At 37.0% G+C, this 18,168-nt stretch overlaps 1 long non-coding RNA gene across 1 annotated transcript in view; it reads right to left on the bottom strand.

Moving 5' to 3' along the window:
- Positions 1-219: 219 nt before the first annotated feature.
- LOC127461000 (uncharacterized) overlaps positions 220-18,168 on the bottom strand; it is a 36,221-nt gene continuing 18,272 nt past the window's right edge. The window contains exon 3 of the long non-coding RNA XR_007899947.1: positions 220-456. This is a non-coding gene — a long non-coding RNA (uncharacterized LOC127461000). The remainder of the gene's footprint in view (positions 457-18,168) is intronic.

Here is an 18,168-nt window from a genome sequence, read left to right as displayed (position 1 = left end):
TAATATCACCACAGAAGCATGCCAGGACAGGAAAGCCACCTCTAGCACACTAGCTCCCAGGTGTTATCACAAGACCAAGATAAAAAGAACTTCTTCTGGGACTTGCTTGCAGAAGGAAGATAATGCAAGACTAAAGGAGAAAGACTAGAGGTTTATCAGGATGATTACCTTATTTTCAAATTATATTTCAGAAATCAATGTTATTGGGCTCATGCTGCTGCGCAGAACCAGGGCCCTGGAGTAAGGGCATGGCCCTGGTCTGACATTGGTGTGCTCTGCTCTTGTTCTTGTGGTACAAGACAGGACCCTTCGGGCAAGCAATGCTTCTCCATGAAGCCCACACTATGGAGGTGGGATTTCTACCTACTCTTCCCTCTGTTCCAGGTGGTATGTGTCTCATGTAACACTTTCAGATCCTCTCCCAGGGCTGCTTTAGGCTCTTACGCAGGGGTACATCTGTAAACAGTAGACAAGCTACCTTTTAGCAAATGAAAAGAAGCTAGGGCTGGGAAGGGAGGAGGAGGGAGTCTTTTCCAAAAAACAAGAAGCTGACATGAAAGTGGACATCCCTTAGTACCAAATGATAGAGAAAATCCACCAGGACAACAACAAAGAAAAACAAACAAACAAACAAAAAACCCCACACACAAACAAAAGAGAAGAAAAACACATAGAAAAATCCCTACTGGTTGGGTTTCCCTGCTGGTTGGGTTGCATTCACTGACCACTCTTACATGGCAAGTTTTTCAGACTGGCAGAAGATGAGTGACAAAATCTAGTTACACCCAACAAGTACAACACCAACAGGAGAAGGTACACTGTTAAAAATTACGGGAAGTGGTGTTCTCTGCAGAGTGATCAGAAGTATTGGCTGATAAATTTTCACCATTAGGAGACAACAAGCTTCTATCAGTTTTTATGACATTTAGATCAGTCTTCAACTATTGATAAATGTGACTGTACCACACTTGGGAACAGAAATGTTTAATTTTTTCCATGTTTTTTTTCCTGGTTTTGGCAAGGAAAAACTGTCTGAAAACCAAATCTTTTTAAGCAAGCAATTCCAACAGACTACTCCTAAAAAAGTTGCCACAACATTCCAGTGCACTCCTAGCCCTGACACTGATTATCATTTGGAAACATCACTGTAAAACCATATCACATTTGAACCTCATGAAATTCAACAAGAACCAGTGCAAGGTTCTTCACCTTGTGTTAGGGCTAACACCAGTATCACAAGATATTAGGAGTTGAATGGATTAGGAGCAGCACTGTGGGGATATTGGCCCTTGAAAAACGATGCACCATCTGACAATGTGCACTTGTCACCAAGGAAACCAAGCTTATTCTGGGCTACATCAAAAGAAGCCAGCAGTTTGTGGGAAGTGATTCTCCCCCTTTATTATGCTCTCATGAGACCCCACTTGCAGCATCCAGCTTTGGACTCCTCAGTATACAAAACATATGGACCTATCCAGAGGAGGGCTAAAAAATTTATCAGAGCGCTGGAACAGTTCTGGTGAAAGGATGAGAGAGCTGGGGTTGTTCAGCCTGGAGAAGAGAAGGCTCTGAAGAGACCTTACTGAAGCTCTTTCTTAGTACTTAAGTACTTAAATGGTGCTTATTAAAAAGAGGAAGAGCTATTTTTGATATGGTAGATAATGTTAGAATAAGTGGGAATGGTTTTAAAGTACAAGAGGATAAATTTAGGTCAGATACTAGGAAGGAATTCTTTACTGTTAGGGTGATGAGGCACTGAAACAGGTTGCCCAGGATGTCTGTTGTGAACGAGTGTTTATACATTGCTTAAAGAATCGCTGATTCTCAGATTCTAGTGTAACCTGTTGGGGGTTAGGAGGCATGGGGGTGTGCAGGGAATACACTACCACAATGCCCATTTTGGAAGTGCTCAAGGCCTGATTGAATGGGGCTTGGAGCAACCTGGTCTAGTGGAAGGTGTCCCTGCCCATGGCAGTGGGATTTGGACTAGAAGGTCTTTGAAAGTCCTTTACAACCCAAATCATTCTATGGTGGCATGATCCTCAATAATAGGAAACTGAAAGTGTTAATGTCAGTATTTAAAAGCTGAAATTTTAAGCTTCTTCAGAATAAGATGCCCAACTGGAACAGAAAATCTTCATAGAAGGCATGAAAGGCACTTCAGTTTGTCTTTGGACTAAGAGACCACTGCATTGGATATGTGCAGTGAAATAACATTGTTTAAAAGAGTTTTGTGTGTTGGGGTTTTTACTGTGTTGTTATCTATGTTCTTAAATAATTCTTCTAAACTTAGTATTCATTTTCTTTTCCTTCTAGCGTATTTCTTACCACAATCCCAACATGGAAAATTGTTAAGTCCTATTTATATCCACTTACTTCATAATCAACCATGAACAATATAACAATTGAATATTAATGAACTGGTCTAGTCATCATAGTCTAGAATTGATATTATGAACAAAGAACTAGCCATAGTTTTAACACAGGATTGCTGGATGACTGTCCCAACTAAATTATTTTCTCCATCTGTAAAATGAACTGATGTTACAACATTGCAGTAATATGAAGCTGAGCTCAATTACCCTGTAAAAGGTTTCAGAATTTTCAGGCCAAAATTTTTGAAGGAACAATACAAATAACTACTTCTGCAAAGGCCAAAGCAAAAATCATAGTATCACAAAATAGTTACTTTGACACTTAGTTATCTACAAAAAAAATTATCTGCTATTATTTTTGAAAGCTATTTAGAATATATTTCACCTGCATTTGTCAAATACTCTACAGTTAGTTTATTGGGATTGCGTATTTTTTTCCATAGGAGTTTGAGCAGCATTCATTACAAAGTTTTAGAAATAAAATTAAAAGAGTGTGCTTTTCTTATTAACCTGGAAGAATTTAACAATTTTCTCTACGGTATTTTTATTACTCTTTCTTGATTACTAAGACTACTTGCTAATTTCATCTACTTTGCACTTTTTTACTCCTGGTAGATCTTTTATTATACAAAGGAGTAATTTTACTGGGTTTTGGTTTTTATCATTTAGCGGGAAGTTAAAACAAAGTAGTTGGAAACAGTTTTGTGCAGAATTTTAGCAGTGGAAAAGAGAGATGAGTATAGTGTTTGTCTGGAAAATACAGTTTTTCTTATTCAACCAAAAGGTTTTTTCCCATGTTGAAGAAAAAGTCCCAACACAATAATTCTTTATTCTGTTCTATAATTTCTTGACATGATGACTGTTTTACTTTGGATAATGATAACAACTTCTTGCTGTATTTCCTTGTGTTCTCACAAGATTCAGTGCGACGAAATGTCCTGGTTTCAGATCGGATAGATTTAATTTCTTCTCAGTAGCTGTTACAGTGCTGTGCTTTGGATTTGGAATGAGAATGGTGTTGATAACACACTGATGTTTTGGCTTTTTTCGCTAAGTCATATTTATCCTAAATCATGGACTTTTTTTTTGTCTCGTGCTCTGCCAGTGAGGAGGTACAGAAAAGAAAGTGGGAGAGAGCATCGCTGAGACAGGTGACCCAAACTGACCAAGGGATATTCCGCACCATAGAACATCACACCCAGTATATAAACTGGGGGAAGTCACCCAGAAGAGAGGCTGATCTAGGCTCAGAAAGGAGGGTCTGGCATTGGTCAGAGGGTGGTGAGCAATTGTATTGTGCATTACTTGTTTTTTCCTTCATTAGTATCATTATTATTATCATTTACCATTATTACTGTATTTTTAATTTATTTTTATTATGAAGCTGTTCTTACCTCAACCTACGAGTTTTACTTTGATTCTCCTCCCCATTCTGCCAGGTTGGACTGGGGAGAGAGGGAGGTTGAGCAAGTGGCTGCACGGTGCTTAATTTTCATCTGGGCTTAAATCACACCATGCTTCAGAAATTAATCACTGTGCAATTTAAACGATTTAGCTTTTTGTTGCTGCTCATATTATAAAAGACCAACAAGACATAAGAAAATAAAAAATATAAAGATATCCCTTATCTGATAAAGAACTTCACAGAGGTAATTTTGTTTGCTCGTACTCGCATTCACTCACATATTTGATTACTTTTGTCTCATATGTTTTCATGTACTACACTAATAGAGTAATACAATAATAAAGTAGAATCTTTGCCGAGTTTTTTGCAATGCATACAAAATGAGGAAGGTCTTAAAAATGTGAAAGAGTGTTAGGGTTGTCAAGATTTCTTCTTTTTAGTTGTGTTTTTCTGTAATCCAAGGAAATGACAAATTTAATTCCCATCACCACAGATTTTATGAGATCAGAAAGTCAGGCTTTGCATTCTGCACTTTGCATTACCCCTTCTACTTTCAATAGGAACTATCAGATCAAGCTGAACTGGTAAAATGATAATGCAAGAAGCAATACAGAATCCATTTCCCAATTCCATGCTCTGCTTCTTGACTGCAGTAGGACTTGAAGTGCTGGACTAAAGACAAGAGTACATAAATATTCTGGTATAGCTGAGCGGCACATCAGTGTTGGCATAAACGCTGTATTCAGGCATGACCCCACTGTTTTACTGGTTCTACCAAAACTGAACAAGTAGAGCTTGAACTGGTAATAAAAGCAGGGAGAAGGGATTCGCAAACACAAAGATGTTTGGACTAAGATGTTAAGCATTATACTTAATTTTCAAGCTCTACCCACTCTTTAATTGAAAAGGAATAGTATTCACACAGTTAATATTATTGCTGACCGTTTAGCATGTCAATGGATGGGAAAAGGAATGCAATCTGCAACCAGAAACTATTCACAACCACAATGAATTGTTAAGTAGTAGGACACAGACAAGAAAATGACACCTAAGTCAACTGCTGATTGTTTTTTCTTTCTCTCTCTGTCTTACTCTACACCACCCCTAAATTTTTTTAAAGTTTGGCCCAAGCTGCAAGTATCTAAATCTAGCTGCTGCACCTCATTCCAACAAAAAAAAATCAAGCATGAATCACAGCCCTTCCTCCCCCTAAGCATTGCTAGTAGATCTGAGGCTTCTGTTCAGATCCAAGACTTTGTCTTTCTCCTTCTACTGCCAAGTAAAGGCATTTGCTAATACTTAATTAAGGTTCCTATTCAGATTATGTGGTCTCAATGCTAAGAACAAGGTTTTAGCTACCCAACTCCCAGTAGCATAGTTTAAGATACAAATATCAAATAGGGAACATAATATTTCATTTAGATTTAATGTGGAGAATTATTGTAAATTAAATAATTATCAAGTGATTACTAAACCTTACCTAGAGATTAACAAGCATTATTAATTTCAAAGCTGTTAACCCTCTGTAATTCTCTCCTTTGTAATCAGCTGGTGATTACTCATTAGTGTTACAGAGCACTGTCATAGCTTTGAAAGTTACACCACTGTTTTTTCCTCATTACAGATACTTTAGTAGCCTTTAGTTATTTGTATTTTGAGAAATAACCACCTTAATTAATTAGCAGTTTATGAGTTTTTGTGAACTAAAATTCAAAATACCACCTAATGGCCACATTAAAGTGTGAAGTCAAACAACAGGAGACATATTGGGTGTGGCATATCGTTTACAACATATGTTTTTCACAGAATACAAACATGTGTTCCTTTGGGTTGTTTGCGTTTGGTTTTTTTTCTCATTGGAAAAAAGTAGAAGCTCACATTCAGCAATGTAAAATACTGAAACAGGCAATACTGAACACAAAATCTGGTGTCTCAAAATTTAGTGTTGTGGACTTGATTCTGAAGAGCACATGCGTAGGGTGCTATAAATATCAGTGTAAACGCAGTATAAAAAGTGATGACTATAGCAGGAAACAGGGCAATCTGATCCCGCACTCATGAAAGGACTGTGGTGTAGTCACTCAGTGTGCTGCTATCTAGAAAAGAAACAATGTTCAAACAAGGATCACTAGGATTTACTTCACCAGCTGATCATCTCACATGAGCCCCTCTTCACCCAGGTCAACTTGTTACCCAGCTGTGCCCTATCCATTTTTCTCTATTATCTTTTAGCAGCCTAAGGCTTGGCAGAAACTTCTCAATATGAAGTGGCCACTGTTTCACTACACTATTGTCCACATAGAGGATTTGATTTGTGTTGTTCATTACCATTTTTGACTTTTGCAATCTACGTGTGTGATTAAAAGTGACGCAGTTTGAAGTTCCTTTTTTTTTTTTTTTTCTATTTCCTTTCTGGTTTTACATCTGCATATAAATAACCATGCTGTCCCATACAGTATCACTCTTTCCAGCTTGGCTGGTAACTTGACAGGAATGTTCAGACCTGGCCGCAAAACCAGTGAGGAGCAGGGGAAGGGAAAGAAAGCAGGCAAGAGCATAACATGTCATTGAGAAGAATTTGTTAGCAAAGACTGAGACAGCACAAAGGCACATAAAGTTATTGTTCCTGACTGCATATCAGAGCAGAGAAGACTTCCCTCACTGGACTTTCAGATTCTAATCATGTTTCTGTCTTTTGAACGGTATACGCATACAGCTATAAAGCAGAGATTTTTTATAGTCCAGCTACAGTAACTTGTTCTGGGAAAGAGCTGGAATACCACTCGGGTGCAAATGCGTTATTCCAGATCTATTCCTCCCATACTATGCAGATTATGTTAATCCTTGCCAAAGACAGTTTAATGGTCCAAGTATGCTTTGTCATATGGTAAAACTCTAGTTCTTCCTAGTAGACACAACTATAGATCTGCTACATTATGACCTTTTCCCCTGGGACTCACCTGAAACATCTTTATATCCATAGAGATGAAGAGAGAATTTCTTGTGATACTAGATTAACAAGGACTAACAGGTCCATTTTTGTGAGAGTTTTTAAACCCTACTTTGCAATGTGGAGTTTGGTTCCTCTTCTGAGGTTGTGCGGACAAACCCTTCACATACACAGTACACTGCTAAGTCTAGAGCTTCAGATGTCAGCAGTACCAGGGTCCTTCATGTTCCTTCTCTGGACACCCTAGCTTCTTTGAGACTGTAGAAATGCTTAAACCCTTTGACAGCTTTGGGGATGTGTATAGGGATAGCTTAATGAAGTTTTAATGACCTGTGATGTACAGAAGGTGAGATGGGGTGATATAGTGGTCCTCCCTGGACTATTAAATAGATCTGAGGAAAACAAGTTTCAGAAGCATACCTTCAGGGATATTTTTGCCTCCCATTTATTGCTAATTTGGCAGTATTTCTGTGCCAATCAACGATAAGTATGGCAGACTGATGAAAGACTGTGGAGCTTCTACCCCTGGCTCATCCGTAAATAGACTGATGCAGCCATGTGGTACCAGTTCAAGCAAGAACATTTCCATCCTGTCCCTGCTATCTGCTATTAAAAATTGTTTTCCTATATAGGTAGTAGGAATGTAAGTAAGTGTCTGTAAACAAACTGTACCAACCCAACCATTTTGTACAAAGTAATGGCAATGACAGACCCAGCCCTCAGAGAGACTACATTAGACCCTGTAGTAGCTTAGTTCCTCTCCCACAACTGTCTCAGACTATGGGTAGTGACAGTTTGGAAGATTTAGAGAGTAGGAAATGCCTCTGCTTTTACTTGGCATTGAAAAAAATGACACTAAGTATATTAAAAAAAAAAAAGAATTTCAGACTGAGAGTCTAACAACTGAAAGTTCTATTTTCTCATTTGTAGAGACTTTCCTTTTAAGTTAGCTGACTGATTAATGGGCATCGTTAAATTACTGTATTTAAAAAGCTGTAATATACTCAAGTATTGGCTTTTTCTCCTCCCAGGACCAAGGATATGAAACACATTTGCAACTCTATAAAGATGCTTCTAAAAAAGGAAGTCACAAAGAACACATGGCTGCTTCTTCTGTGAAATAAGCTGGTATGTCTCCAGTGATTTCAGCAGAGCAGACATGATTTATGCTGGCTGAGGGTCTGGCCCACGATATCCATTTTTTCTCACCAAAAGAAGATTCTTTTGCCTGCCTTCATATATGCAAAGTCATTCAGCTGACAATAAAAGAATAGTAAAACATACTAGGACCACTAAACATGAGAAGAAGCGCCTCTGGTAGTCATCCTGGAGCATATTTAAAGATCACACATGCACTCATTGATGAGATCAGTTCTCTGCAACTGATCATGAAAACCTGCTTGTGTCTTCCTGAAAGGTTAAGTAAGGGAAGTCTGTCCAGCATGAAAGAGTCATCTTGGTTAAATTCACCTAGCTCAAGTACAGGAGGCCAAAGAAAAGCAATATTTTTGAAAGAAATCTCTTGCACTTGTAAACTTAGTCTCCAATAGACTGAAAACCTGATACCTCTCATTGCACAATATGTAGATTTTCAGCAGATTAAAAATCTTCAGAACCCATCAATAACTCACAGTGTGTCTCAGAGGTCATTGTGAGGTTAGCACATAAAATAGATCACCTATGGAGGGAAACTGCCATGTGCCTTTACAATTTACTTTGTCAAAGAAGGACAAAGGAACTGTTTTAATGAGGTTGTTTTCAGTTGTCTTTTGTTTCATATTTTACACAGGAAAAAGGAAAATATTTATTCAGTTCGGGGCATCTGAATCATATTTCCAATGGGACAGGCACTTTTAGGACAGTAAGTTCTGAGGTATAAATAACCTTCAGTGAATTGAATCATAGTCATTTAGTTTTTACATATGTGGAAACAGTCAACTTTAAAAAGTTGTACCTGAGTCCTATTTCAGCTAAGTATTACATCTGTATTTAAATTAAAGGTATTTTGGCACATGACAACTCAGAAATACTAATTGGACAATACGGTACATCCCATATTGATGAGAAACTCAGCTGTATAAATAATGCACATTTATTCCAGGTTTCTGCGTGTAGTCAGCATCTCTGGTCTATAAATTGCATAAGATTCTCTCAGTGCTGTGAAAATTCAGTCCAATAGTTTAACTGTTAAAAAGGGAAGATGGGAAATAGGAGAGAATGAGTATTCAGAGTTGAGGACATGCATTAATGCTCTTCTCAGAAGAGCACTTTAAGTGGACAGAATAGCATGCTGTTTGTTTGTTTCAATTCTGATGCTAAACATGCTTTTTAAGTTTAATTTATTTCTTCAAGCTTTAATTAAGGTTAATCTGAGTATTACAATCAGGAAAATACAAGATATCACATTTATTGTAGTTGAGTTCTAAACTTTTTAACTGATAGGTGAAGAGCTTGAGCACATGTAGGACAATTTTTTAAGACTCCATTACTGTATGGGTGTCCCCAAGTAAAGTACCCAGCACGCTGTAGTGACCAAGACCTCCATTTCACAGTCTCTTCCACGCAAGCTACACGTGCATAGATCCTCAGAGAGCCCCAGAAAAAGCAGTTTATTGGTTCAGGCTTTTGACAACCCTCTCAGATGCCTTCATGTTTCTAGATGTACATGAGGCAGCTTAGTTATGGTCTTAGAGATGTTGCCTGTTTTATGGGGCAGAAGGAACACAATGTTGCTATAAAAATCTCAGATTAATTTTTTCTAGTCCTCTAACTTAAAATATTTTTGTTGGTAATTTAGTTTTGAAGCATTTCACAGTGGCCTATTACTCCACAGCAATACAAGCAAAATCCACTTTGAATGCAGAAGGCCCAACTATTAAGTACTGGTCATAATGAGTATTTTAAAACACATACACAAAATAAAAGGTTTCAGGTCAAGACTGGCTCTCCATTTGTACTATGAAAGATTTTCAACAAGAGCAGTCAAGCTGACTATTTAGAGTCTAAGACAAATTTAATCTTACGATGTTTTAGAAAAGACATAAACAGCACAAAACCAGCAACTTTCACTATCTGCACATTTTAAATTTCCAGTAGACTTTCAGGACTCTACAAAAAATTAACAATATGAAAACAATGAAATGTTTATTCTGATGCTGTGTTACTTACATGGAAACACCTAACATCAAGAGCAAGCAGTGGACCTGTTTTTTCACATAGCAACTGCAATCATGACAGAAATAAAAATTGCAGCACAAAAAACCATGAAAAAAATCATTAAATATATTCTTCAGGATTCATCCCCCACATATTTCTGAAGATGAGAGAATAGTTGATATGGAGAGAATCAAATATCCTGCTCCTCATTTCTCTATCACCAATAAATCACAGGAGGGTTTTAATAGCTGTAAGTCATATCTGGACACTGGGACAGTGCTCAGAACTTGGGCTGATCTTGCCTCGACTTCTGATGTTTCACAGTACTGCCAGTGGCTCATGGTCTCTCACTTATCTGTTTTAAATGAAATCAAAGCGAACGAAAGACATAGGGATGAGTATGGTCTTCTGGAAGGGAATGAAATTAATAATTATTTTTCCTGCTTTTGTGTGTGCAGAGAAAGATCCCTGACACACAGTCCTCATGCAAATAGTAACAAAATAAGAATGAAACACTTCACTGATCATCTGAGTCCAACAATAACAGGTGTGGTACAAAAGACAAAATGTCGTGTTAAAAATTCATCCAAGTAAGATGGGTGGCACAGTAAATGGAAGGAGGGAATTGCTGCTGTTCAGGAGCTCCTGTTTTTCAAACAGTTTCTTCAGCCTTGAGACAATGCAGTTAATATTTTTCATACCAACAGCGGATGACTTGAAGTGAACACCATAAATCCAGATGGACGGCAAATTCCAAATTTTTTAATGTTGAAACCTGCTGTATTTCTTAATTATTGAATATATGTTGCAGATCATGAGTGACAAATGGGCACTGTGATCCTAGAAAATTAAAGATTATTGGTTCCATTTCAAATAAACTATAAAATTCACATAGCTGAAGTTACTTTTTTAAGTAACTGAAATATTATTTATTAAAGCACACTAAGTTTTTAACTCAGATCCTGCATAATAAACAAGCAGAATTTAAGGATTAGGCAGCTAAGTATATGATTTGTGATGAGTAAAGGGACATACTTCATAAAATTTAATAGGAGTTTAAAAGTTTTTCACATATAAAATTTTCCTCTCATAACTACTATGATTTGTGTTGAGAAGTGAAAAAAGATACATTTTGATACGGTCTGGGGTTATTCAGAGGCCAACATAGGAAAAATGTCAAACTAAAGGAAGAAGAGGCTGGAAAATTCCAATAATCATGCAATCCTCTATTGGTATCCCTTTCTTTTCCTTTAGTTTTAAATTTAACTTTACTAGTGGAGAACTTGTCTCACAGAAAAATCATGCTCAAAAAAACCTTTTAGCCCATCTACAATGGGAAAGGGACTTTTTCAAAAATTTCCAGGTATAAGCCTTTACATGTAGGTTTCTTCAAATGTATGTAATTAATGACGTATTTCATTGATTTTCAAGTGTCAGCTTATCATAGGCATGTTTAGTATGGTGATTGTATATTTATTTCCTGTAGGTAGAAAGGTTTTGCCACAAGTTTTTATGTAGAAAACTTTTACCACTTTATTTTTGTGCCAGAAGACTGAAGAAGTTTTAAACTACAAGTATTTGACTGAAAAATTTAAAGCATTTAAGAGGTTGTTCAGCCATCTCAAAATTACCAAGTCTTTTTTATCTGAATTGTATTGCAGTTTCAGATAAGATTAGATAGTGGAACAGCAGCTGCATACTGATTGGTCTAGCCTAAAGCTTACAACCAGTAGCCATAGAAGGCCCTCCAAAACAATCAATGTTAAAAAACATTCAATTGATAGAGTCATCCTCACTTTCAGTTCTTTAAAGCCAATAATATATATTCCCGAGCTCATCTCTGAGCTCAGTTTGATGATAGTAGATTCATTAAAAAGATTATGAAGAACAAGCATAGACAGGTGACAAGTGAGAAACCAGTTTCATTGCAAAGCCTGACATGAACAAGAATGATTGAGCATTTTTATAGCACTTTTCATCTTCAGATGATAGCTGCTTTCACACCTGGATAAACTGAGACTCATGATTAGATAAGCTGACTAGTTACAAGAAGCAGCAGCAAAATTAGGGAGAAAAAAAAAGAATAAATGAGAAGCAGTCAATACAAGGTTCAGCTTCCTCCCCAGAACCCTTAATATTTTGGAGAGATGCCACCGGATTTAGGGAACTCACTCTGGGGAGATGTCTATGGAGAATGACTGCAAAAGTGCAAATAGGATCCCTCAGGAATAATAAGAAAGTGACCAGTTTAACACATCTCTCCTTTCCTTTTCTGCTTAATTACACCTGCCCCTTTATGCTCTTCTTATTTGGCCTTGTCCTTCACTTTTCCTTGCCTTCCTCCCATTTTCTTTAAGTTCTCTTCCTGACCTCACCACATGTTCCCTCCCTGTTCCTCACATCAGTGGCATCTGCTGTTGTTGCATTGTTCATGCTGTTTATTGCAGCTGAGTCTGCTCTCTGTCCTGTTTGTCTTTCTTCTGGAGAACAAGTAATTCAGAGCAATTTTGAGATACATTTTTTTAAGCCTCTAGGTCCTATCATTGTAGTCATAATTAATTACATTATAGCAAGGAGACAGTAGTCAAGGTACGAAATCTCTACTCCCAGTCTTCTCTTAAAATCACGTTGTTTTGCTGGACCATCTTCCTCAATCCATCTGCATTAAAAACCTCTTGGCTACTTATGTTTGTGTATTTTTCTTTGTCTTCAGAAGCACTGCTGTATGCACTATGAGCTGGCATAGCTGATGAAGCTAGATAATTCCACTACTTTCAGTTGGTTTAATATCATAAAAATCAGATCCTCTACTATGCAAAATGAATGCAAAGTGACATCATGTGAGAATCTAGCCCATATATTTTAAATGGTTATTATCCCCCTATCATCCATCCCTAACCAGAATCAAAAACAGTAACTTCAAGGAAAAAAGCAAACAAATTTTGTGAATGTAAAGGTGAAAATCCCTAATTTCTGTTTGCAGCTTTCTAAAGATTTGTCTAGATGCATGATTTAAAGTGCTTAGAAATAACTGTGAATACAGCCAGGATAGGAAAATAGGTGTACCTTGTAATTAGAATAAATCAATTAATGTTTCTGTTCTCTTCAGTTTTACCTATAGGCTATGTTCTCTCCATGGAACTAGGCCGCTGATTGAAGCAATCCACCCCAGTGGTGGCAACTGTTTGTTCAAAATGCCCCAAGAAAAAAACATCTCCATATTTCAACAAGTGTGAAGTGGCATAATTATTTGTACTCACGTGACTTACGAATTTCCTCCTCAGTGTCAAAAAAAAAATAAATTATAGTTTGCTTTGCTTTTGCTTTTCCTCTCCACACTTTTGATCTCAGATCAAATATGACAATCCTTATCAGTCAGCAAAATGAAACAAACTCACCCAAAACCCTTAGGGGAAAGGAACTTCTTTAATCACATTCACATCAGTTATGAGGATTTCAGCTAGATGAGGTAATATAGTTGAATATTATCTGTTGCAGTTTAACAGTTCATGAGGCAACAGAAAAAAAAAACCAACAAACCAAACAAGAAAACATACATTATATCCCCTTTGCTATATAAATGAGAAGTATAAGTGTAAATCATGGAAATATATTTGCACATCAGGTCTCTTGCTTAAGGAATCTAACACAACTTTATTGCAACTGATTTCCCTTGAGAGAGTCAACAAGAAAGATAGCAGTTGAATTCAAACTACCTTTGCATCATGCCTCAAGAAGACTCTCAGAATCACATCTGACAGTTTGATAGTATCAGCTACTCTATACAGCGTATCCAAGCATTTCTTTTTTAGGAAGGATTGAATATCTACCATCACTAAAGTGGTGATGGTCATCTAGTTCACTTTTCACAGTTCCTCCAGAAAGAATTGCTGTAAAGATCATGGAGAAATACTGAGATGTCTTAGGGTAAAGGCCGTATCCTCAAGCCCAAAGAGATCAAGAGCAGAAGCAACAATGCTGTGGTATCAGAGGTGGGATTTTGCTGCAGGAACATTCGCAGTCCTGGGTGTTAATTCAGGTTAGATATGCATGCCAAAAACTCAGATTAACTGTGTAGTAAATGTCTACACTCACAGTTGATTCCTAAGTTATTTGGTTTGGGGGTTTTCTTACTGATCCACTGATAACACCTTATTAATCGACATTGACAATAAATTGATTAATTGGAATACCACTGAGACCCCTGGAGGGTGGCTGCAGCAGATCCTTTGAACCTCCCAGACACATTATGATGCAAGCACAAATTGAGCCTGTCACGGCATCTTCACTTCTTGGAGAAGAAGAATGGTCAAGGCACACTGAAAAAGGAATGTTTTAACTAGGAAGCAGAGTCACTTCTAAGTGTGACAGTATAGCTACAGATGTCTGTAGACCCCTGACACAAAATTTATCATTTCCATCTAGTTAACCTACAGCTCATTACAAAAACAGCAGCGACAAAAAACACACATCACTATCCACAAGGCAATGGATGCACCTGGCTTACTGCAGTTTGATATCCCTAGGGCGTTTCAGCAAACCAGGGTGGGGAGATAGGATGGGGGAAATATTACAGCTGCCAGACCACAAGATGAGGCAGAGCTTGATAGATCTAAATGTGTGTGATAGATCTAAGTGTTTATTTGTACACGTAGAGCATTCAGGCATTCCAAGAGATATGTTGACACCTTTCAAGATGAGAGCATGCCAGCTGGCCTGGTTCAGGATCTGCGTTATGAGGAAAAATAACAAAAAGCGTTTCATTCCACTCAGAGTTCCAATATCTCTGAATTTGCTTATCTTCTAAATCAGAAAAAAGTTAATTGATAATTTTAAATGCAAAGGAAAATAAAAAATCTCAAACATTTTTCTTTCATTATAATTAGCCTGGTATGGTGGTTCTATAATGTACAAAAGCCAAATCTGGTTGAGAATCTAAAAATATTTCAACAATTTCCATCACAAGAAAAAGTTCTGATACTAAGGAAATAGGGGCTTGGGTTTGGTTTTTTTTCAGCTTCAGGTGTAAAACTGTTGCCAAAAAAAATCTAAGCAACTGGCCTTGCATTATAGTTTGTCAAGCACATATATAATGCAGGCCTTTCTCTCAAGTAGAATTCAAGGCATCTCTTTGTAAATGGGTCAAATCTAGCTTCACATGTTTGAATGATGATTGATTTTCAGCCAACTGAATTAAGTGCAATGAGCATTAACTAATACTTCTCTGGCTACAAACTAAGCCTTAACTACATATTTTACTAACAACTTCCTGTAAAAACACACATATACTTATTTAAAAGGCAAACTATTCAGAAGCCAGTAAAAACTCTTCTAAGAAAAATTTAGGGTAGAAAAATGGAAGCAAAATATTACTTTCGTACAACATTTTGACATACACATTGGATCCAAAATAAATCCTCCTTTTCTTCTTTTAATTTTTCTAATTTTAGGGTAATCTGCTTCCCCATTCAACATCTATATGGCTTCCTTGTCCGTTTTCAAATCTGGGGGTAACAGAGGAACTATATAAGCTGTATAATCATCCCTCTTTACAACAGCTTGCTGACAAAATGGAATATGTCAATGTGTTCATAAACCTGCCCCAAAACTCTCTTAGTTTCCATGCTTTACCAGCACTGTAACCAAATAGGTATGAAAAAAAAGCCTCCAAGGCACTACCAAAGAGATAAGCACTGAAAGCAGTTCAAACACCTTCAGCCTTCTTAATTTTACTCCTAAAAAATGAAGAAAAATTTAAAACCTCTTTCAGAGTTTTCTTAAGGGCTCTTTGTTGTGAAATACAAACTGATGGCATTATCCTTTCTAGAATGAACAAGACAATATGAACAAGAGAAGAAGATTTAAAGCTCATTATTTGTTATTATCTTGAGACTTGTCAAAAGGCCTATTTTGAAATGAGAATATTGCTATGCAACATTACAGGAAAAAGGATAAAATCAGGTTTATATCAGCATATAAAATAGTCAAGAATGAAAACACTTCAGTAGGATGATATTCAGAATTAACTAATATGATGATGACATCTACACAGTAGGTATAAACTGGGTTATGAAATCCAAACAGCAGTTGTAAAGTTTTGTAAACAAGTCTTTTCTGTAGGCATTTGGATAGACTATTTCAAATGTATGCAGAAAGTTTCAGAGTTTAGTTTGGGACTTTTGATTTTCTGAATGTTCAGTACAGTAAACTATTTGAGGGTGTCAAGAGGAACTCTGATTTACCTAAAATTCACACTTATATCATTGACAGTTGCCATTTTCAGCTTTCACTTAGAGCATGGCAAAGAGAGTCTATCCCTAGAAACATTCACAACAGCACACTAGTTTAAGTTTTTAAGATAAAATTGTAAGACACTACGTCATCTTGGTCATGTCAGGCTTTCATTCATCTAGATGAGCTGAATGCGTTTGCCAACATGTCAAATTTTGTTTCCTGCATGACATTCTTACCATATGAAATCCTGCCATTAAAAGCATCCCTCCACAAATCCTCCGTATTAAGTCAGCCAAGCAGGAGAGCAACTGAAAAGGAGGAATATGTACATCTTGCCTGTCCAGCTTTGAGGCACTGTTAGCAGGTGTGCCAGCTCAAAAGCTATTCACAAGAGATTGGTGGGGTTTTTGGCCCTTTCAACCAGTCAGGTTTCCCAGCAGACCTATCTACTCTTTTTTTTCCATGTCTGCTCCATATACCAATATTTTATGTGCAATAAGAAAGGGATTTTTATGTGTTTAAAAAAGTAAAACCAAAACAGAACTCCAACAGAGTTGAAGTAAAATTTTTAAATGAATATTCTATTTACTTGATTTCTCTCTTGCCATTTGGTTTGTGTAAACTGTTTTGCAGATGGGTTTACACAGATAAAAACTGAACAAAATGCATGGGTTTTCTCTCTTTTTTTCTTGTTAATATTTGCTACAGTATAAAAATGTGTCTAGAAGAAAAACAGATACAAAACCTACATGGTTGATTGTAGACACGAGAGGTTCTTATCCTACAATAAAAGCAAGCTATCACAGGGAAAAATCCTTTACCTTATAAATGAGTGCATCAGTATCATATTATTGAAGTGCCTCAAAAAATTGCATTCTTTCTAGCTAAAGGTATTTCTGACAGTATCAAACTTAGGATAGACTAAGAAAGATTTTCAAAATGTGCTTAATGTCTGCAAGACCAGCTAAAGAACCAGACTCCGAACACTTGAAAAGACTCTGACGTCCAGTGTCTCTGACTGGTCAAACTGGCCTTCATTTTCTGTCTTGAAAGTGCAAAACAACTGTTTTGACTAGGTGTAAGTACCAGAAACTGCAAAAAGTAGCTGTCAAACCTAACAGTTTCCAAGGTGAAGATATGATGTGTCAAAGTTCTACCTATCCTGGGGTCTTATTGTGCCTGAATATTAAAATGGTGAGGCATATGTTCCCCATGATTTAGGTCTGCATCATTGCAAATGTCCATTCTGGTATTTCTTGCAAAAGCATGTTAACAGATAAGAAGTCTTCATATCCATTAAAATCAGAATTCCTTTACCTCTCAGCAGGATGTAGAACAGACTGGCATGCATCCTGGTCCTGTAAAGCAACTAGTGCATGTAACTAAAAGTTTAGGTGGAAGACAGAACATTTAGCAGCTCTGTTGCTGTGTAAATGTTATTTATTACAAAATTCTTCCATTGACACCATTAGATTTTTTTTTGCTTCTCTCCTCAGATTCACAGTAGATTTACTGACTCTGAGAATGAATCAGAGAAAAAAAATATACCCCTGCTAATTTGTGTACTTACATGTGTCATAAAATTTTCCTGCTTACAGAAGTAATGTTCCCTACTTTTCCTGCAAATCAACACATTTGACACGACAAAAACCCAAACTTGAAGTGAGTCCAAACCCCAAAATCAGGCCAAAACCTACATCAAACATCTCTAAAATGTGGAGTTATTTTTAGCAAGGGCAGCGGTTTGGGTACATCTCTAACCCAGACCTCAAACTGAACTTTGTTTTTGATTCAAAGTGTTAAAACTATAGGTTCCTTCTGATTCTCTCCAAATCATTTGGCTCGTTACTTGTCTGAGGTACAAATTACTCAAGGAGGAATTGTCTGGCAATTTGTCCACTAAATAGTGATTTAATACTTTCTGAAAAGACATAACATTAGAGCTGATACTATAAAGTTTGCATTCACAGATAAAGAATTTGCAGTTGGAGGGGGTCCACACTGAGAATTCCTTAGGAGGCCCTTAAAACCACAAGCTACTTTTTCCC

Source organism: Manacus candei, unplaced genomic scaffold (assembly GCF_025592945.1).
Source record: "Manacus candei isolate 608988 ecotype Guabito, Panama unplaced genomic scaffold, ASM2559294v1 h1tg000093l, whole genome shotgun sequence".
In the NCBI taxonomy this organism is placed as follows: domain Eukaryota; kingdom Metazoa; phylum Chordata; class Aves; order Passeriformes; family Pipridae; genus Manacus; species Manacus candei.
Note: the sequence above shows the minus strand (reverse complement) of the source record. Positions and strands in the feature narration are given on the sequence as shown.